A 23,533-nucleotide genomic window follows, 5' to 3' on the forward strand; every position below is an offset into this window, starting at 1 on the left:
ATCATTTGATAGATTTTTTTCCCTATTGAAATATCCCAACACTCAAAAAACTTCTTTTAAAGAAACTGAAAAAACAAAATGTTTTTGAAAATTTGCACTTTAAAAAAGAAATCAAAAAACAAAAATAAGGGATAAAACAGAAAGCTTTGTGTTTCTAAAAATTTTTACTTTCTTTGCGAAATTTTTTTTCGTTTTCCCCTTTTAAAATAAACAAATACCCCTTACCTCCTCCAAAAGGGTTCTGTAACACAAAAAGAGTCTTTCATTCTAAATTTTTCACTATAACAAAACCTTTAAAAAATTTCATTCAAACATCACTAATGGAGTTTGGTTTAGGAATTCGTTTCCATCCTTAATAAAATTGTAAAAAAATTACAAGAATGTTTTCCCCGAATTTGTTTTTTTTTTTTTGGAAGGGATTTAAAAGTGTCAAATCTACAAACGCTTGCTTTACTATCACCTTTAATAAAAATTTTTTGGAAATAATAAATAAATTCAACCGGAAAGCTTTTAAAATCCCTAGAAGAAAACGGTTTTGAAGCTTCAAACTACAGTTCGAATACCAAGGCATCTTTATTTTTCCTTTTTAGGGGTGGGGTGGTGGTGGGGATTCACATCTCTCTGCACCCGTAAAATTCTTAGTGATACGATAGATGTTTTAACTGTTAGTACTGGCAATTTCCGTCATTAAGAACGTGTAGTCTTAATAAGAACTTCAGTATTCGTCATACATGTTTAACAAATAAAGATACGTGAAAAGTTTAATAAATATCATTTATATATAAATATACAACATATACAAATAAAAAATACAAAAATGTGTCACACTCGTTTCATACTCATATGTGAGAACAACTGGATGTAAGCCATTTCTATTTGTCCACTAAATTGAAAAAGGCTGCTAACTTACGTAAAACTAAGCCAAATTTTGAAATAGTAATTAAGAGTAAATGGTTACTTTTCTTTGTACGTAATACAAATACTGTAATTCCATAATTTTCTTTCTGTATAATTAAATAGTTTTGTGTTTTTTCCCCCTCAAAATTTGATTGAGGTTATATTAAACGGAAGTCTTAGAGTAAATACGGTTTATTTTGCTATTAAAATGTGGTTCTACTTAGCAAATTATAGATGGATGGATGAATGAAATGGTATATTCCAATTTCTTTTGAAGGATAATGACTTTCTTTCTTTTAAAAGGAAACACATTTACTACTCTTCCTAGTTATAATGTTTACGTTATCGCAACAAATCGCAACAAAATGTGGAAACAATTTCCACGTGATATTATTGTTAATTATCTGGATTAGATTTGATTCAGACCTGAAAATATCCATCATAACAGTATAACCAGATCAATTTAACTCGGCCATTATGAATAGTTTGTATGCAGATAACCAAAATCCTCCTATTTAGAGAACATATGTTTCGTTTTAACATGTCAATAGAGAAGAAAATTGAACTATTGGAGTGAAATATATCTTGTATTTCAAAGTGAAAGTATCAAATATATTTGTACAGATATTGAAGTTATTTAATGTAGGAGGAATATGGTAGGTGCCCCGATCGGGTCTTCTTACTTTCGGCATCACGATGCGACAACATGATTTGGATTTGGAACATATATATCGCAGCATTGCATTGTATTGTTGTGTTGTCGCATCGTGTTGTCGTGGTTTCACATCATGTTTTCGTGTAACAATAACATAGTAGAGTTATTGTCTAATGGGAACGCGATAAGACGATTTTAATGTAGCATCGTTCTACTGTCGACCTGAACGTGATGACAAAATGATGCTATTGTGCAATAGTAATGTCGTACTGTATATCGCGACACTTTGTAACACGATAGGCAGCATGCCTATACGATGCAATGGTACGACAACACGATGTGACGGCAAGTAAATACAGTGCGATAATAATATATTAATGTTGTGCTGTCGCATTTGGTTGTCACGCTGTCACATCATGTTATCTTGTTGTCGAATCGTACTTTTGGCAGAAATCTAAAATCGTATAGGATATTTAACATTATTTTCTTACATAATCATTGTTCTGCATCGCTGAGACGATGCCATTATTCTATATATCAGATGTAGTAACGACATCATTATATGGCGCGTGATGTTACACGGGAGAAATGGGTAGTTTTACATACAAAATTAAATAGACAATTTGGTTCTTATATAAGACAAATATCTTCCTAATTAGAAATAAATCAACGAATATTCTTGACAATCATGTTTTTAGATAAAAAAAAGTAAAATACCCTTATTTAAGAATCAATTATCTAATAAGTATCTTATTTTATTATAATATAAATGATATGTACTACTTTTTTAAATAGTCAAAACACTAAAGAAAACAAAAATGACACTTAACTGTAAACGAATTTGTCCGTAACAGCTGAAATATTCTTATTATTTATTGTAAGGATAATCCGAATGGTGACCAATTTTCCTTTCCAACTAGAACCCATTAAACATCTGATATATATAAGAATATTTGCTACAATTGTTTCTTAGAAATATGTTCCATAAACTCTCTTTTCTGACTTACATCAAAGTTTTCAAATAATGTTAACACACTTTATATAACATCATTGGTATTTTTGTTTAACGCATTAGTATCTTTAAGGCATTTACCTCATTTATGAAACTGCCATATGTCACAAATTAGCGTGTGTTTTTTATAAATGAGTTTTGTACTTACAAAGCATACAGGATGCTTGCAGCTGACACAAATTTTCATGTTCAATAGGTAATTATATATCGACCAGACATGCTTTCAATTGTTGTTGAGATTATTGATATGAACCCATTGAGTACATACTGTAGTATATCATACATTTTCTAAACTGTTGTTACATAAAGTAGAGCGAGTAGAAGATCACACCTATTCCATTGAAAGTTAACGTTCACCGCGGCAATTAGATAACATACAGAAATTATGCATCTTACTCCTTTTACTTGCGTCGTGTTGGTGCAGGTACAGAATCAAGAAACACAAATTAGGTTTAAAGAAATCAGAGCTGAACGACGTATTCTTTGGACATATTATGAAACTCAGAAATCAATCGTCCAGAGGTTGTTAAAAGATCAGTCTTCGTCCGGAGGTTGTTTAAAGATAGGTCCTACAAGTAAAACACTTTAAAAATCAATATCATGTTTATGCATAATTCCTTTTCTTCAAAAGAGAAAAGTGCTTTCAAGTTATCTATGCAACTGTATTGTTTAAAAGTCCTACATCAATTAATGTAAATGTGTAAATCTTCTATATCTATTGAGATAAAATGATACACATCCTTGTTTACAGCCTCATCATTCTAGCTATTTATACTATATATCTATCTAACATCTATTTTAGAAATCAAATTCGCATTTATTAACCTAGAATTGATCGCATGACTAAGCTTAATTATAATTAATATTAACATATACCATTGATATGTTCCGGCAGAAAACAATTGAAAAATACTGTACTAGACAGTCTGAGAGAATAGCTCAAAATTGAAAATATATAGTTTCCTACAAGGGCCTCCATTAATAATGAAATATGTCTTGACACGTTACCTGGCATTTGCATCAGATACACACACCGCCGAGGGAACCGCATACTCTATCAATACTTTCTCTTAGATACTTGAGACAATTTGATGACGAGTTGTAAACTATTAACGTTCACTTGAACATCTGGGATTTCACATTATAATTTTTAGCCGAAGCTTCATACATTTAAGGGATCCGATCCACAAATAGGTAACATTGCCTGGTGACCCCATGTTTTTTTTTTTTTTTTTTTTTTTTTTTTTGGTTTCATTTTAAACAGGTGTGTCTGCTGAACAAGAATTAGTAAATAGGTTGACCATAAAGAATATGCACCAATCACTACACTCATGTTTTTGACAGCAAAATGATAAATCTTACACTCTTATAATTGGATTTCTGTTAAAGTATCATTGCAAACTATAAATTAAAATCATAAAAATTTAATAGCATATTTTTTAAGTAATTTTTATTTTCTTTTCAGTAGAAAATAATCTTTCAAATGGTACCAACATTATATGAGCTTACCAGGCATCAATATTTGGTATATTGTAATAGTACTGTTATATAGAACTTGCTTATTTGTCGATCGGATACCTTAAATACCTTAAATTAAAGACATTGCAATCACTGAGAAACATAAAACTTTGTCTCTTAATATCTTCTGCTCCTTTATATCTCGTTCAGTAAGGGTATGAAAAGGCTGATCAAATCAAGTTGATGGCACAGTTCAATATGTTCACCTTTTTAGCCACAAGAGCTGTCTGAGACAGAGTCATGCTGTCTGGTCTTTCATAACATAAGTAACAAGAATATATACGTAAATATGTTTGAAGTTAAAATTATTTACAGAATTCTCTGATGCTTTATTACCAATGGACTTATCAGTAATATATTCTAAGCAATGAAATGTTTTAAACTGATATTATACATGTATATATATAAACAACTAAACGTACATTATTATACAGAAATATACTGAACATTGAATAATGTATACGGTCGACAACGATATGCTATATTGTAGTAAAATTTATATTTTGTCTATATAGAAATATGTCTTATATGTTACTTATTTTATGCAGGATATGGGTATAAATGTGTTAACTTAGTTCAATACATTTTGTTCTAAGACGAAGTTGTGCAGTCTTTTACCGCTGTTAAAATGGAGCATAGTCTAAGGTACTGTACTATATCTGTATGTACATAATTGTTTGTCTAGTCTAAAAGTTATTCCAGATTTTGTGAGATTCTTTACTGAGAAATACATTGAATTTACTTCTAAAAAAAATGTACAGCTAGAATCTTTGGAAAGTTTATCTTGCAAGAATATGTATTTCACGTGTGTAGGGGGTGCCCAACATAAACAAAATTTAATTTTCAGGGCATATGAAACTTTTTTAAAAATTTCTTTTAAAAATAAGTAACATCATAACGTAACACATTTATGTAAATGTTAGTAAACTGTGTAATCATAAAGAATATGAATAATGCATTTGTAATGAAATTTGAAACTGTCTCCATCAGATAATGCTAAGTCTTATTCTAATGTTGTTTTGTTTCTGATGAAATGTCTTCTGCTATTTTAGAACATTGAAAAATGAAATCAATGCAGTGAAGTTGTTTCCATATGAAACATAATTGTTAGAAAGCCTTTAGTAATAAAATTAACATAATTAATGAAAATAAACTTCATCCAAATGTGCTTGAAAAAGTAGCGAATGTTAGAAGTCTAACAGTTTTTCTAAAAGCAACACCATTACTAGTAATCAGCAATAGTCTTCGCTTTACAGAGCGTTTTATAAATTATGATTTCCTACCGTTGTGCCCTTTACCCAAGTAAAATACTAGAAGAAAGAACATGCTAATATATACAATCAAGTAGGTTGTTCTCCAATGATTATTGAATGAATTAAGATAAGAGTAGTCTGAAGCATAAAGATGTCTGACGCTCATTTCTGAAGACCGCGCGTTACATCGAACATCGCGTGATAATGAGAGAAAAATTTCTTATTCAAAGTAGGTCACTTTTTATAAATGTAAATAGTTAGACTAGATTCCTCTTTAACATCATAACAGGCGACATGAAACTAAACCGTTTAGAAACAATCAAATATATATGATAATGCTATTGTTTCAAGGTGGGAAAACGTCAATTTGTACCGTCATCTAAGGGGAGTTTGAGATTTTATCATTTGCAGTATAGACAGGAAGATCTCCTCATGCTTGTAAATGTCTATCTGTATTCAAATGAGATGTAAAAAAGGCGTGAACTGTATTTATGACAGTCAGATATAATAAATAACAATTTAGTGTATTTAAGAATTAAATACGGGTTTAAATCACATTGGGATTTTTTTTGCAAACCATGAATCGCGCTAGGGATTATTGGATGATTTGCAAGAAGCCCAATTTGGTTATCAATCCTCATTTATGCAGAAATGATTTGCTACAAACTAAATGGTTTCCTTTCCAGGAGTGTCAGAAAATCGAAATAAGCGTCGAATTTTCTAACATATAAATAGAACAAAGAAATAGACCCTCCCACATTAAATTGTATCTGGCTTGCGAAAAATACAGTCCTTGATATTTTTATATCCTTAAATCTAGGAAAGTCATACAGTCGTGTCCATTCAGTTTTGATCTTTACCTCAAGCAAGAAATATTGGCCATAATTTGTTCTTTTTGAAATTACGGTGATCAATTATGAACGATTTTTCGAACGACTCCATATTGTTCATGTTATTGGGATAATTCCTTAAGATCAATCGGAAATAGTTATCCCAGATATTGTTGCACCAACGTTGTTGATTTGAATATAAATGTGTTTTCCTTTCAATTAAAAACATACACTGCATGTAAATATTTGGAGATACATTGAGGCCATTTTATATTCATCTTGCATCGAGCTTTTAGTAACACTTTTAAGCAAACAGAAGCTAAAACTGTTCAACGTTTTAAATTCCTTTATAACACCATAACTCAGCAATATTTCAAAGCATATTTCAATTACATATTTTATCTTTTACACATATACATGTTGTTAACATTACAACGTGTTATTATTTGTTGCAGCTACTGAATTGTAACCACCGATCCTCTAATCAAACTTTCTGTCATAATGATATATCTCCAAAGATTGTGAAAGATCGAGAATTTGTTGCATTCATAAACATTCGAAAGAAAAACGTACGGGATGAATTTAAGTGACATAAAAAATGAAATTTAACATTTGATTACCAATATCGCATATCATTTTTAATGAAATTTTGTTTTTTATTTTTATTTTTATAATGAGATAAATTTGTAAAATCTATCTTATGCCGGGATCGATAAATTTTAGATACCCTAACACTTTACTATTACCGGATGTAACAGATCATTATGTTTGTTACCTGTACAGTGCACGTACGTACTCCAGCGTTGAAATCACTTCAGATCAACTATTCAATTCTTTTTACTAATACCAAACATGTTGTTGAATGAAATATTATAAGGTATCTAGTACATTAGCTGCATAATTTGATAAGGAGAACCAATCTCACTTCCGTACTACTTCACTCAGCAATAAATTATCATATCGTTTTAATATAAATTGTTGTTTTACATTGTTGTATTAAACAAAAAATAAAGGAGACATAGCCAAAATGATAAAACCCACGACTCATATCAATTTATCAACAACGAATAGCAAAATGTTGTCAGAATCGAATCTCCAACAGCGAAACATTTCGAAAACAGTCTAAAATCAAACGTATTTTGATAAAACAATTTCTTAACCCCATACCCCACCAATACACACAAAAAACAACAATTAAAAACCAACATAAAATTAACAAATACGCGTGAAGACGACAGAATATCCTTTTAATATATGTCATTTCCAATTCTTAGCACAGTTTGCGACCTATTTTCAAGAGGCATTTGTGGGAGAAATGTCATTTTAAATAGACTTGTAAACGAAACATATCCTTAGGAACTGCATGATACTTCGGAATCTAGTAGATCCAAAACAATAAAACAATACATGCTGATTACTTCCATGACATTGTCTTTTTCTTCAGTCTGTAGATTATTTCATTTTTAGTGTATTTACAGCTTATTATTTAATTCAGAATTATTAGTAGAAAAATTGCCAGGGTCTTATTATATCTAGTTAAGCATTCAACCTTATTGTCTTAACTGTTTTTTTTAATGATTTAAAAGTTTAGGTCCAGTTGAATTCATGTTGTTTTTCTAAAGGAAACAAAAGTGTAGAAAATGAAACAACTATTTTAGACTGTTTGTGTGGTATGGAGCTGAAATCCTGTCACTTTGTTTAATGTTCACTTGTTGTATTAAATATTCAAATTTTAAATTTGAATTAATGTGAAATCTGACATTCTCTCTAAACTTCATTTACTATCATTAGTAAAATCTCCTCTTCATTAAAGACGGACTTCGGCTTTAAAGATTAAGAGGTGCAAAATCTCTTGTTTTGAAACATCGAGTATTCATAACTGTATAACAAAAATAAAATGTACCTGTTGAAGTCAGTTACTCCGTTGAACCGTGCACTCCTACACATGTTCGAAATGGTTTGTGTTTGATAATTTTGGTATCTTTTACCAAAGGATAAAATATACATATTCGTCATATGACCCAAAGATGTTTTATTTATCAAATATTATTGTCACACACAACAAGTTATTTACCACAACAGCTATAAGTTTATATCGCGTATTGGTGTTACATACCTCGTTATATAACATTTTTCACAAGTCGGTGTATTTTTATACAGTTTTTGTATCCTCAATGCATATTAGCTACCTGCAGCTGGTATATATTTTCATGAGCATCATTTAATATCATATTGGTTCGACAAGCTTTTATTTAATTCTGTTCAAACTTTTTATTTGTATACATATGTTTTGTATACTGTATAAGATCCTAGATCACGTGGGTAGAGCTGACAAAAAGTGACCAATCTAGAGGATGCGAGTAGTTCATGTACCCAACATCCCAGTCTTTGTACTGAAATGTTGGATGTGCCAATTAGACGGACACATGTTCTGTATGTTAATTATTTCTTTCTGGACACGTTGTCAGTAGCTTGCGGTATTGGTACAGGTACATACCCCAGGCCCCAGAAACACCAACTAACAACTAAATTAATCTTCTCCCTATATTAGGTTGAAAACGAAGTACTATGAACATCACCTGAGACTGAAAATTACTTCTGTTCACGTAATAAATACAGATATACTTGTCAACATCAATACAAATGAGAGGACATACTCATAACTGATTTGGTTTCTTGGCAAAGCCATGCTGTCATAACGATTATTTCGTGCCATAATAGTTTTGTAAAAATATTTTCCTTCTGTGGTTTATCTCACATCGACACGATCACAGCTGATATAGAAACTTGCCAGTTTTTGATTGTGGATGAATAGTTTTTGATTGTGGATGAAAACACAATTTGCGCCGCCGCCACTCCGCACCCGCCCCGCCACCTCGAGCATTATTTCAAGCAAGGGCGTTACGTAAGCCAGCTAGATGGCTTTCTCATATGACATAATTCTACATCCCAAGCAAGGTCTGAAGTGAGGAGCAAGTTATTTGAAGCCAGCGACCTTAACCACTCGCACAAGGAGGGCCCTTTGTAATACATGTATCATATCATCTTCTACTAGCCTTAGAGTTAAAAATGAAACAAATTAGCTACAAATATGAGTCTATCTTTACGCATTTTGCTCTCGTTAAACTACAGCTGCCTCGGTTAACATTAAATGCAGACCAGCTATTCCAGTTGAATAAATTGATATATGTAAAAGGTAATTATCCGTCGAGCGGAGGGAGGGCATTAAACGTTTTATAACAGTCTGTGCGAAATTATGGCATTTAACGTAAAAAAATATAAAGATACAGTTCAGTTCACAATAGAGCAATGAAGTCGAAATGAGAGTATGTGGAGAGACGTTTATAGAACAGAACTGAAACTAGATATTTTGGACATTAACGTAACCAATAAGCCGAAAGTGTGGCAGTGAAATGTCGAGTCGCACTTGGAATTAATTTTGTTATGTGTATGAAACTTTTCTAGAATTAAGGAACCATTCTTTGTTCAAATCATTATTTTACAATAAGAAGAAGTTTTAATTACAGTATACGTCATTTACTTCTTCTTCACCTACTATGCCTCTTCACCTATCATCATATATTGAATATCAAAATAAAAATATCTGAACTTGCTGTAACAGTACATTAAGACATAAAGTTAAACCATAAGTTATTTTTGAAGATGATCAGTGAATAAGTAAACAAGTTCCTTCCTTTGTTGCTACCTGTACTGCATCACCAGTGGCACTGTTTTCAAGTCGGTAAGAGCTTCCAGTTTCTCAATCATCCACATTACAAGTTGAAAGTATCTCACATAAGAAATATATGTATTTCAACTCGACGCAAGTATCTCGATAAGGTTGAACCCTTTACACGCTACTTATATTACCTGCATTACATGGGAACTTAAATTATTCATTAAATCTCTTCTGTTTTCGTAACCAATACATTCTGTTATGAAAATGCTGATCTGTAACACCGCATATTTCGCTTACAGAGGCAACAATAGGTAATTGTTTTTCCTTAAGATCCTCGAAGCAAACTCAACGACTTCGCCAAAAAGCAGCTGCACAAAAAGAAGCAACTGATGAAGATGTATTTATCTTAGATTGTTTTATGAGATGTTCGAAATATAAATTATGTTGATATTGTCTAGATTTCTCCGCAGTGTGTTCATAAACATGTTAAACATTGCTTTTTATTGTCAAGATTATCTGAACGATTCACATTTGTTAACTCTGGAATAAAATTTAAAAAATACTGGTGTTAAATGTAAGGTCTAACCATTTTGAGTTTTAATGGTATGCATGGAAGTGTCAAAAATTTTGTTTTTTATATAAATATATTTAGGAAATGTATTAAATATTCTCATTGAAATTAAATTTCATATACAGGAAAATTGCTGTGAAAGTTTTGAAAAAAAAATGAGACATCTCGCAGAGACAGTAAAACTGATAATGAATCTGTAATTGACAGCTCAAATAATTATTTTCATTTCGACATGATCCTGCGTTCGAATTAACACTGTAATTCCAAGTCTTAGTAAATTTAGATTTGTATGGCATTCGTTTTCAGTGTTATCTACATTTCTGAACAAATACGAAATTTGTTTTATCATTTCTCCCATTTCCAAATTCTTTTAGAGACAGATGTGATCATCTCCTTTTGATTTTGTAACTATGGAAACCTTATAGCAGTGACTGTCTTAGATGTCTGCTATGTTGTCAGTTTAGCTCCATTTCAGCTCAGATTTCCATTTACTAAGTAATATTGTCATAAAGCGTATAATTTTATGATGAACTGTATCTTCACTCCCCATCAGTCTTGTCTGTTGGGAAGTAAATATTATATCTGAGACTGATTTAATGACATTCAGTGTTTTTGGTGTCTCTTGTTGATATCCTTCTTCAATATGATGGTTTTAAAATCGAAATTGTCCCCCTTTCCCTCTTTAATCAAGCCACCCGTTTGCAAAAAAAAGAACAGGGCAGCACATTTCCATTACCGTAAATGCTGAGAGGACATTTTGCGAAAGACTGAAAAGAAGTAATAACTGTATAGTTGCATATGTAATGAAATATATTCATTTGACTAGTGTAGGAAAAGTAACAACACCCCTTCTAGCGTGACTCTATAATTTGTTTTGCATGTCATATGCCGGTCATACAGACATCTTATACTTTAGTATTATAAGGAGAACGACAGTACAGTATGTTAATGTTGTTGTGTTATATAAACTATTAATTATTCATAACCGCAACAACATCTATTCAACAAGGCTGAAACACTTGAAATTTTTTAACGTGCAGACGGATATTTTACAAGAAAATTGAACATTACAAAACAATAGAAAAAAAACGGTTGTCTTACTTGAAAATTAAAAAGCATATCAATATTATTAAAGAATTATTATACAAAAAGATTATCAGTTTACTGATCAGTTATAATGTCTTTAATTGCTGAAAAGAACTGCATAAAACTGGACAGTGCAACAATTCTATAAATCACCTTAATTCAAATTAATGTGCAAGTACTTAGATTTTGCATATCTAGGTTTAACATCGTTTTCAGCATTTCTATAACTGTTTATTCGTTAATTGGGACAACTGTTTGAGAACATTTTATTTATCCAGTAGACAGAACTGTTTAACATATACTGGACAGGTAGATTTTTAGTAAAATGTTGTTTGCTTACCAACAATGTTGAAATAAAAAATTGCAAACCACAGGTCTCCCCGACACGACAAAAATGAAAATGTTGCAGGCTCAGTTTAATTGAACAGGTTCATGGATAGTAGTGAAAATGCAAGCTATCGTTCACGCCCTCTACATCTGGGTTGAGCTGAACATTTACACATGTTATAAAAAATATAATTTAGAGACATCCGTAGATGTATAACAATATTAAAGTTTAGTTTATGATTTATATTTCTTTTTTCTATAATTGATGAATCATGTCGATGTCATAGATTCGTAATGTCACAATTTCGTTATCAAATGAATATTAAAATGTTATTGCTTGTCACTAGACACAGTAAATAGTTTTAGTGAGAAATAAAATATGTTCTGTTCTGTTCTGTTCATTAAGTCTTTTTTTTTTCGTTGCCTTACAATAGTTGTTTCCCTAAGATTTCATTTCAAATTGCAATCTGTCAAACATCGTATAGGATATTCAGAGCAAAAATGGTTTTACAATTTCAAGGTTCGGAAATTATTGCAAATATCTATAGATGAACACGTTTCGCAGTTTTCAGACTTTAGTATCATATAATAAAGCCGAAACTATTTCGAAGTGTGACTCCCTGCAGTCCTTTTCCGGATTCTCATGCATGTCTAAGTAAAATGACAATCTGTAGTTGCATAAGAAACGCAAAATATTATATAGTACACAAGATCTAAAGAAAACCAATATTTTTTGAATATCTGGAGCTCTATAAAATCGCACGTGATTATACATAACAGACTGAAACGTTCGATTACCTATTTTGTATGAGCGGTGATATACCATTCATTGGAGACTGAAATGCAATTCTTTTTGCCAGTAAAGCTATTAAATAAACATTGTATCACACAGATCAGTGTGTCTTTAACTAAAATATTTTGAGCTGTCATGCTGACGACCATAATAATAATTTGGTGTTGTTAAATTACCTACAAGTACGGAAAATCGACGTATTTCGTGCACAAATGTAAATTGTGAAAGTTAATTGAAATTATTATATAAATTTTTACTTGAATCGCCAGTCAATAATTTCCATTATTACAAATCTCTGAAGAAATCTTTTCTGATATCATGTTATAAATCAATTATTGCACGTCTTTCCGTCTATTTGACCTCGGGCAGTAGTTTTGACTATTTACAGGCAAGCCATTTTCAGAAGAGTAACAGATAACATGTCATGATTATAGCTTAGTTTTCTGTCATCAGTCTAAATGTTTCTTTGTAGGTAGGTCCAAGATTTATTTCGCAGACGACAAAAATACTATACTGGCGGGGCTATATAAGATTAATTTGCGGAGAGAAAGAAGTCCAGTCTTTTAAAAAATCGTATATATTGCACAATAAAATATGATCAGCAATAACAGGCAAAATGACTGTAACATACGTATTTATGGGTCACCATGTTAGTTTAGGTTGTCCTTGTCTTAGCGGAAGCATTATACTATCTAAATAAGTTTCAAAACAGAATTTGAGACAAGTAAACTCTTATTGTTTTCCATCTATTTTACACCATTTAAACAAAATCTATGATACAATAGGAACAGAAACGTTCAAAGAATGCATCCTAAGCCTCTTAAAGCAGTGATAAAGTACACAGACAAAATGCACAAAACACAGACAAGACAAACAATTGAAGGAACTGCGTGTGATAACACGTTGAAACGTACACAGATAAAATGCACACAACATAGACAAGACAAACAATTGAAGGAACTGAGTGTGATAACACCTTGAAACGTTAAGAGGCAAAATAAACACTGTATGGCAGACCACAATTAACCCTTAACCTCATCTTTGAAGTTAAAAAAAAACTGATTCTGTAAATGAAAATTATCCTTGCGGGGCTATGGCCAAAACTTTAGGATAAAAAAGTATTTTTGATACCATATTTCGTCAAAGCCACAGTTTGTATTTATTCTTCGACTCGTCCAAAAACATTGAATTTATACAAAAGTAACTTACAACCTCTAAAACTTGCTCCTACCAAAAAATTTCCTATTCGACACATGAATTGGCTTTCAAGTTAAGAACAGGTAGTTAGGTAAGAACTGTTTAATCTGGTACGTATACCCCTCAAAATATGTTCTAGGATAATAAAAAGAAAAACAAATTGTAAGATTATTCTATGACTTAAACTCGGTTAAAACAGAAAGAGAGCAAATAAACAAATCTGTATGTTAAATTCCCTTGGATTTAATAAAGTATTTAGAAAATTGTCAGTGTTACGTGTTACAGGCATTCCGTGCCTTCCATCAAAAAGCCCCGATGGCTCATTTTATAAACAAACATTTTGGATATTTATGTAGATCAACATTAGAATTGTAAACAAATGCATTAAACTGCCTAGTGCAAATAAGAAAGCTTTTGTCTTAAGCAATAAGACATCTCATGAGTGTTTTGCAGAACGTCGCTTTCAAATTAATACAGTCATGTAATATAAATGTTCGCCTATCTTCCATGTTTATACTCTCTTTATTTTAGTTAATGTGAAACAAGTTCAACACTCGCAACTCCATTCCTGATGGAATCAAGGTATGAACGAAGTGAAACATTTTATGACGCAGCAAAGATCAGTCTGCCTGTCATAGGCAAATAAAACAGTGTGTGCAAATTTATAGTGATATTTTCCGATTTTCTATTTTCATGAGAATTTATATCTAACGGTTTTACCACGACAGCTTTGGCGATATGAGAAGGTTCATTAAACACTCTTGACAACAAGTTTTCCGGGAGATGAGAAGGTACAACTTCAATATCAAAGAAACATCGTAGCGAAATAAACGCAAGATAAATTTATAACCAAATAAAATATCATTTGAATTAAGAAATTACACTAATTTTGTAGAAATGTTGGTTTACCCCCGACGATAATGTAAACAAGCGCCGTAAACAAGGCTGTAAAACTCCACATCCGGTTTCCGGTGTTAGAGCATTTTACTCGAGCTACGTGATCCGACTCGACTCAATTCCATCCGGGGAATAAACGCCCAAAGGACGCCCAGTATTACAAAAGGAGCATGTGTCGTGTATTAACTCTCCCTGTCAGTTTTAATATATATTCTAGGTATCAGTGGTGTCGTTATGAAACTTGTTTAGTGAGAGTTAATTACTATTTTGTGATATCCTCAATATTGTTTATTAGAAACAGAGGTGAAATATCAACGTCAATTTAACATGTAATGCAAACCATGATTTCCCTGAAGGCCTGTTTATACCTAACATAGGAACATTTGATCAACGGTATTTGAATTCTGTTAAGATTTTCCCAATAAATCTAACAACTTTAAACATATCCTTGCTCATCACCTCTACATTTGATGGAAATGCTACCACAATTAATATTGTCAACCTAGTAGTGCACGCATGTCAAACAAACATTTTCATAATGTACTAAAAAGCATAATGATTAACTGAGATTGTACCTCAGGAAGTTGACTTGTAACGTATCGAGTCGGGTTTATAAATGTATCTTTAATTGAAAAACGAACGCTGATTTGAAGAAAGGAATAGTGAGAGTTTATATAAGATGCGAGATTTACTTATGAATATTATTCCACATCAGTGATATTTTGTTTACCGACTGTCTTCAATAATTCATAATCAATAATAGTGTTATTTTAATGGCTTCAATGTGTTTAGCCTGAACTTCCAGCTTCGGGATTACTAAGAATATATACTATCTTATGATCGAAATGGCTTGTAACAATTCTCTATATAGTACTTTGTATTGCAACCTTTTCCAACCTTCTGCATTGATATATATTTTCCTTCCAATAGGCTAAACTTCAAGCTGTTTTAATTACGAGAAAACTTTAGACCACATTCTATATAATTACGTGTTTTGACATACTGCTTAACATTATTATCTAGAAAGTAGCCACGCAGAGTAGTTGTTCATTACAAAGGCTGTCAGACTCTTAAACTTACGATGTTCCGTTAGGGCCAGCACCTGCTCCCTTAGAACGTGAAGGGCGAAGGTGTGATGTTACGATGACAAAGCGCAACAGTTCGATGTTGATATCATGACAGTACGATGGCAAAGCTTACACGACGGTACTGTCACGCTTCGTCATATGTTATCGCCATCGTACTGTCGCGCTTTGCCATCGAACCGTCGTAAATTTGCGCTTGGCATTTATGCTAAAATGGAACACCGTACAAACTAGATATGTTTAAAACATAACACCAGACTCGATTATTGCTATCTGTTTATCATCTTCAAGCTCAAAGGCTATATCAGCAACATGATAATAAGTGATATTTTCAAAGCAGTGAAATTCTTTTAAACTTATATAAATATAAAATCACTGAAAATATCTAACATAACACATATCATAAATAAGTGATATAAATGCTGCCTTGATGCTGTTGAACGGTGCATTTGATACAATAAAAAATAAAACAATAAATTTCTTAAAATGTACTTTTTATCTTATCGAAACAATTTTGCTCTTGAAATTTATCTTTTTTAACAGATTACTTGCGGGCTTTGTTAAATTTATATCTTCTGCAATTCTTTATACTTGCTTACCATTCTAACGTTTAAAAGATAACATATTTGCAGCTTTCTGCTGCAATTCTGTGAAATTTTATTTATGACAAAATATTTTAGGAGATGACTTGCAAAAGCTGTTACCGGCAAGTGCAGGATTTGGTCTTACTAGCCTTTTTGTTTAGAAATTGCTGTTGTAAGCAAATACATTGTAAACGATATTACATATGAGTTTGAATCTAAAATAAATGTTTTCGTTTTTAACAGAGTAAGCACGTTTACGAAATGCAACTACATGTATTATTTGTTATTGTTTCACAATTCGACACTGTTTTAGTAGTTTTGTAAGGCAATGAATTATCCAATGTCTACTGCATCAAAGCAAATGCTTATATTCTAAACATTCTAAACGTCCGATGCCTCCGACTTTTTTTCTAACATAACCCTTAGGTATAACATAAATAGCTTTGGAGATCAAACAAATTAAGCAATGCATTAGCATTTAAATTTGAAACTGTTTCCCTATGATATAAACCATTTCAATAATATAAAGCTTTTAGTGATGAAACCTTATCTCACATTTACACCTCTTTTACTTTAGAAAGCCCCTTTTTAAAAGGGTATTTTAAGATAAAACTCGTTATTTTGCATATTAGCATACTAGAAACAGTTTTTATTTCTGAAACACGATATATCAATTATACAGTTTGTTTCTTTGTTGAATAATTTGGGAAAATGAAGATCAAATGATAAACAGTAAAACCGTTATGCTCAAGTTTTAATTTTCAGTGTTTGACACGAAGTAGCTGTCTATGTTTAGATCTATGGATTTAATACTAAAGAGCCGCTAATCTGTCAATCGAAAAGGGACGCTTTCACAGAAATAACGACACTGATAATTTTCTAGTCCAAATTTGGGATTCCATTCAACATTTAATGTTACTGATAAGAACATTCAAAAGATCAATCGGAAGATCATCTATGTCGAACCGTTTTGATCATAAAAATGACTGAAAAACACATTAGATTATAGATTCAGGTCAACATTGTGAACAGCATGACAATTTTGTATATTAAGCTTTCTTGCGTTCTATGCTTGTAAAGTAAGCATCGTCTTACAGATTTGTTTAATCTTCACAACGTCAGTGTGATAGCCGTACAAATTTGTGTCATACCTAAACTGTTTTATTTGTTATTATGTACGGTCCAATGGCATCTTGTAATCTATTTAGTGCACTATATAACGCTTCAAGCTTATTTGAACTAATCTCGGGTCCGCTACCTGGAAGAAACAGTACTGGTGTAATCTGAGAAGGCGTAGTCGTGACCCCTTAGGTGTAAAAGCGTTTATCATTATAATTTAGTATTGCATGCATTATTATTATTACTTCTGCTGCACGTACTGTTATTATTATTTTATTATAATTTGTGTTGTTGTTTTTTGTTATTTTATCATTATTATTATTATTATTATTATCATTATTATCATTATTATTATTATTATTATTATTAATTAGTTAATTGTTTACGTACGTCTATCTATTTGCACTAGAGATACTTGTTGAAAACAACAGTTTTTGTTTCTGTCTACAAATTACTCAGAAATCAACTTCTCTAGACTTTATGTCCTTTCTCGCATATCTATTTTGATTACGGTACTATTCTTTGTTCAAATCATCTGATGTAACAATAGGAAGAAATTTTAATTACAGTATACGTCATTTACTTCTTCTTCACCTATGACCTATGACTCTTCACCTGAGATATCATCATATATTGAATATTAACATAAGAAATTTTTTAACTTGCTCTACATAAAGTTAAACCTTCAGTTACTTTTGAAAATAATCAGTGAATCAGTAAGCAAAATTCTTACCTTTGTTGCTGCCAATACCACATCACCAGTGGCATTGTTTTCAAGTCGATATTAGGTTCCTGTCACTCAATCCACATTACAAAATGAAAAGTATCTCACATAATTAGTTTATGTATTTCAACGTGCCGCAAATATCTCGATTAGGTTGAACCATATACACGCTACTAATAATAATTGCATTACATGGGAACATGCATTAAATTATTTATTAAACTTATTCTGTTTTCGTAACCAACACATTCTGTTACGAACATGTTGATCTGTAACACATGCTTCGCTTACAGATGCAACAATAGATAATCGTACGTTCTCATGATCCCCGAAGCATATAGTAAACGACTGCGTCAAAAAAGCAGCTGCTCCACAAAAAAAAAAAAAGAAAAATTAAAAAAAAAAAGCTGGAACAAAATTGTGCAACTGATGAAGATTCATTTTTCTTAAAATGTTTTATAAGATTTTCGAAATCGTAAATTACCTATCAACCGTCTAGATTTCACAGCAGTATGTACATAAACATGTTAAACGTTGCTTGTCATTGTCAAGATTATCCGGAAGATTCTCATTTGTTTACTGTTGAATAAACTTAAAAAAATAAATGTAAGTTTCAACCAGTTTGAGTTTTAATGACATGCATGGAAGTGTTAGAGATAAATATTATAGATATATTTAGAAAATGTATGAAATAGTGTCATCGAAAATAAATTTTACGTATTCACTGAAAGTATCATAGAACCAAAAATCGTTGCATCAAAGGCAGGTAAAAAGCACCAGGATAGGAATTTTATGCAGTGTAACTACAATATAATGCATGCCTATACCGCATGAAACAACTATTTTGTTGGAGCTACCAGCTTTCTCAAGTATTGAAGATGAATTCTTTTTAATAATAAGACCGGTACCCACAAGAAATTGATGAAAATAAAACGAAACTTTTAACCAAATTTTTTTTTGTATGGCATGTGACGGTTATACAGATATCGTATGGTTTGGTATTAAGAAGAACGACAGGACAGTACGTTATGTTGCTTTGGTATTTGAATTATTATTTCTAACTGTAAAAGTAAGCATATAAATGTTATATATTTAACTAGACATTTCGAATTTCATTAACGTGAAATTTTACAAGACATTTGAACATGATTACAAAATAATAGAAAGAAATAATTGTTTTAAATGAAAACTGAAAAACATACAAATAATGTATACTATTTTGCAAAACGATTATCAGTTAATGATTATATGCCTTGAGTTACCGAAAAGAATACTCAATTATAACAGCAATTTTGACCCCATTAGAATTAATGCAAAGTCTTCTGAAAATTTTTTTAAAACCAGTTTTTTAAAACTTTTTTTGGTTTTAAAAAGGGCAATATCTAAAGGGGGAAAAAATTTTTTAAGGGGGGGGGGAATTTTTAAGGGTACCCAAATTGTTTTGTTTTCCAACAGTGCGGGGCAGTTCGATTAAAAATGTTTTGGAAGGTAAATTTTTTTTTTTCCATGCCAACAATAGTGAAAATTTCTGACTATGATTTATATTTTTAAAACATGAATAAATATCCCGATGTAAAAAAAGTCACATTGATCATTCCCCTTAAAATAGCCCCCTTAAATTTCATAAAAAATTTTGCAACGGGAAAAAATGCGTACGGGCACCCCGGAAAAAAAAAAACGTTTTTAAATAAACCCAAAAATTTTTAAAATTTTTTTTTCCCAATTTTTAGGACCCAGACATTTTGCAAATATCTAAAGTTTGAACACGTGACGAAAAAAATGCATAATAAACCTCAAAAACTTTTCCAAAAGTGTAAATCCCTTTTTTTGCAGCCCTTTTTTCCGGATTCTCTTTTTTATGCCTTTTAAAAAAATTGGAAAAATAAACATAAATATTAAGAGAAAATTCTTTTAATTTTAAAAAATTTAAAATTTTATAAAAAAAACCCAGTGTTTAGGAGGTTGAATACCAGGGCCCCGGGAAATTTTGCACATAAATTATAATACCAACCCAAAAACGTTAAATTTATCAAATTCGGGACAGCGGTGACCGACAATTTAATTTTCCCTTTTATATATTCAATCGAAAATTTTGAGGGCAAAACCATTTATTCAAGAAAAAAAATTTTAATTCCTTTTGCCAAATTTTTACTTTAAAAATCACACAGATCAGGTGTCTTTAACTGAAAAAAGTTTTTTTCATTTATTTATCTTTGTTGCTGTCGATGTGATGACTATTGTTTAACAATAAATAAGAACCCCAAGTACGGGAAAAAAACCTTTTTTTGTCAAAAAAACCCCACGGGAATTTTTAGAAAAAACGCCAGTCAATGGGTTAGTCCATATTGTACCAAACAAAAATTTTGTTTAATAATCAAAAATTTTGGGAAACAAATCGTAAAAAAATCGTTTCTGATATCATGCAAATTAAAAACCCCTTTTGAATGATTTCCCCAGTCAGAAGTAGAATCTATTTGACGTCGAGCAGTAGTTTTGACTATTTACAAGCAAGCCGTTTAAAAAGAGTATCAGATAACATGTCACGGCTATAGCTTTTTTTCCTGTCAGCAGTCCAAAACGTTTTTTTGTAGGTGGGTCTTCTTTTTATACACGTCGAAAAAATTTCAGGATATTGAAAAAAAACCAACCCATTGATAGTTGAAATCTGTCAAAAATTTTTAACCCTTTCCCAAAACCAAAAAAATAAAAAGAAAACAATGAAAAACATTGATATGTTTCTTTTTTATTTTATAACATTTGCTGCTCAGTTCCGCTTTTAGAAAGTATAAATACATGAATGTCGAATATGTTGGTACTATTTAAAAAATAATTTATAGCAAAAGAGTGCTTTTATAAAATTAACACAAATTTATGCAGGAGGGGGCGGGTATACGTGGGGCGTAAAAATTGCACGGGGCCTTTTTAAATCTGCCTTTAAATCAAAAACAGTAGAAAAAAATTAAAGTATGCTTTTTTTTGGGTGCAACAAAAACTTTGACGTCACCGCACTTTTTAAACGTGACGTCATTCTAGTGCAAGAGTGTTGCAACAGAGACAAGCATATTAGAATATTTCATAAAAAATCATAAAAATCAAAATTGTTTACCATGAACAGGTTCGTCAAAGATTATTCTTTGGCTTACATTCTTTAAAAATAAGGCGAGAGCAAATAAAATAATATGGCTGTTTTATTCCCATATATTTTATAAGTTTTTTTTGGAAAATCCTCACCCTTTTTATGTGTATAAATATTTTTCCGTCCCCCCATAAAAAAAAACAGATGGAAATATTTTATAAACAACAATTTGTATTTAGTAGTAAAACAAAAAAAAAATAAAAAAAAAAGTTTGCATCAAACTTGATACTGTAAATACAACCCCTTTTGCCCAAAAGAAAATAAGATATGCCCAACACATTTGCGGGAAAAATCGCTTTTAAAAATAAAACATAAAAATTTCCCTTCCCTTCTTTTTTATTAGTATACAGAATGTTTTTATTTAGATCGATACGAAACAAATACTAAAATTTTTCCTTAAATCACTAAAAACCCCCTGATAGAAGTTTTTTAAACCCCAGGGAGTTTTGTTGGCGTGACAGGGTTCTTTCAATATCGTTTGGCAACATTTTCCCGGGGAGTTTAAAAAATACTAGGCTTGGTCAAATTTAGTTTTAAAAGCGCTTTCCGGGCGACGTTATTCCCGGGGATAGTTTGTAAAAAAAACATCATGTAACTTTTTTAATTTAGTGTTGAAAAAGGAGTACGTGTTTGGTTTTAAACCTTTTTTTTTTAAATTATTTCCCAAAATTTTCAGGGGTTTGTCCTAAAATAGAAAATATCCTTAAAATTTGTATTTAGAAACAAGGTAAAATGCCGTGCTTTTTGTATAAGAATTATACATTGAATATTCATAAGTTATATGTATTTTATAGAAGACAAGACATTCTTGTTATAAGCAAATGTAAATACTACAGTGCACAAACATATTTCTATAACTAAGACATGTTTTCAAGAGAGTGGATTTCATACTTAATATTTTTCCTTTGGGAGCTATTTAAGCAGAATTCATTACATAACACAAATTATAAAGTATACATGAAAGTCAACATATAATATGAACTTATTTTTTGGATTTGTTTCTAATTGCCCTTTTACTGTTATGCAATTTTACCTGGGTTTTTTCATAAAGGTAGTTAAAACTAACGTTCCATTTATCTGAGAAAAATATTCAACGTATTTGTCTAAATTTAAATAAAAACCCTTTACTTTAAAAAATTTTTTAAAAAAAACTACAACGAAAACCTTGTTCACGGCTTCTTCATTGATGAAAAATGCTAGCAAAAGATATTAAATATTGAAAAGATAGATAAACATCTAGCAATAAACGCATGTTTAATAAACATTCATGCTGAACTAAATACGTACAATTACTACGGAAATAGTGTTTTGTACAGAGAGAAGTGTGCAAGCTAACTTATACACATGAAGGTTTTTCCCAGGTGAAATCGGGACTTTTCCCCTCAAAAAACTAAAAATTTTTACAAAAAAAATATGAAATCCTGCATTTACACTACATATAAAAAAGGCCCGTATGTAAATTTTTGTGACAAACCCTTGTGACGGGAAAAGGGGCCTTTCCCAGGACAGTAACCATCAGAACAAATCAACCCCCCTTTAAACAATATTTAAAAATTTTTTTAAACAAAAGATGATTATTTACAATGATAGATGTGAAAAAAAAAAAAACTGTTTATAAAAAAGGAAAAAAAAAAAAAAAAAGTTCAGTATCCAAAAATTAAAAAAAGTTTTTATATTTCCCATTCTAATTGACGTGACAAAGGTCTTTAAAGGGGTTAATTGTGAATTTTAAAGGTCCCCAAAAAAACCCCAGTTTTTTCCCTAAATTTCAGAATACGCCCCTTTAAACCGTGAATACTTTGTTTCCCGGTTGGGCCCCCTAGGGTTTGGTAGGTTCCCAATCCCTAGCGGGAACTTCAGAGGATAAAAAAAAATCATGGGCTTTGCGGTTTACGGCACAACCTGGGACGAAACCCTCTGCGGGGGAAAAATCACATCCAGGCGATTGAAGAAAAGTGAACCTCGGGCATTGTACTTGGGGGTTTTATGACTCACAGGAAAAATCGTCGGGCCCGGAAAGAACTAAAATATATAACTTATGGAAAGAAACCATAGCAAAACAAATAAGTAGGGAAAAACTGCTCCTTTGGGTACCCATCCTCCGTAGGTTTTCCCTTTAAATAATACGTGCTAATTTACAAAATATATTTTTTGCAAATAAGTTCAAACT

The 23,533-nt window shown here is 31.3% G+C and overlaps 1 protein-coding gene across 3 annotated transcripts in view; it reads right to left on the reverse strand.

Annotated features, from left to right (window-relative positions):
- Positions 1–18,715, reverse strand: part of LOC123557060 (glycine receptor subunit alphaZ1-like) — a 121,293-nt gene extending 102,578 nt beyond the window's left edge. For all 3 annotated transcript variants that reach the window (XR_008370976.1, XM_045348266.2, XM_045348262.2), the window contains exon 1: positions 18,237–18,715. The gene's annotated coding sequence lies outside the window, so the exon portion shown is untranslated. The remainder of the gene's footprint in view (positions 1–18,236) is intronic.
- Between the last annotated feature and the right edge of the window lie 4,818 nt (positions 18,716–23,533).

The sequence above is a fragment of the Mercenaria mercenaria genome, chromosome 5 (genome assembly GCF_021730395.1).
Source record: "Mercenaria mercenaria strain notata chromosome 5, MADL_Memer_1, whole genome shotgun sequence".
NCBI lineage: Eukaryota > Metazoa > Mollusca > Bivalvia > Venerida > Veneridae > Mercenaria > Mercenaria mercenaria.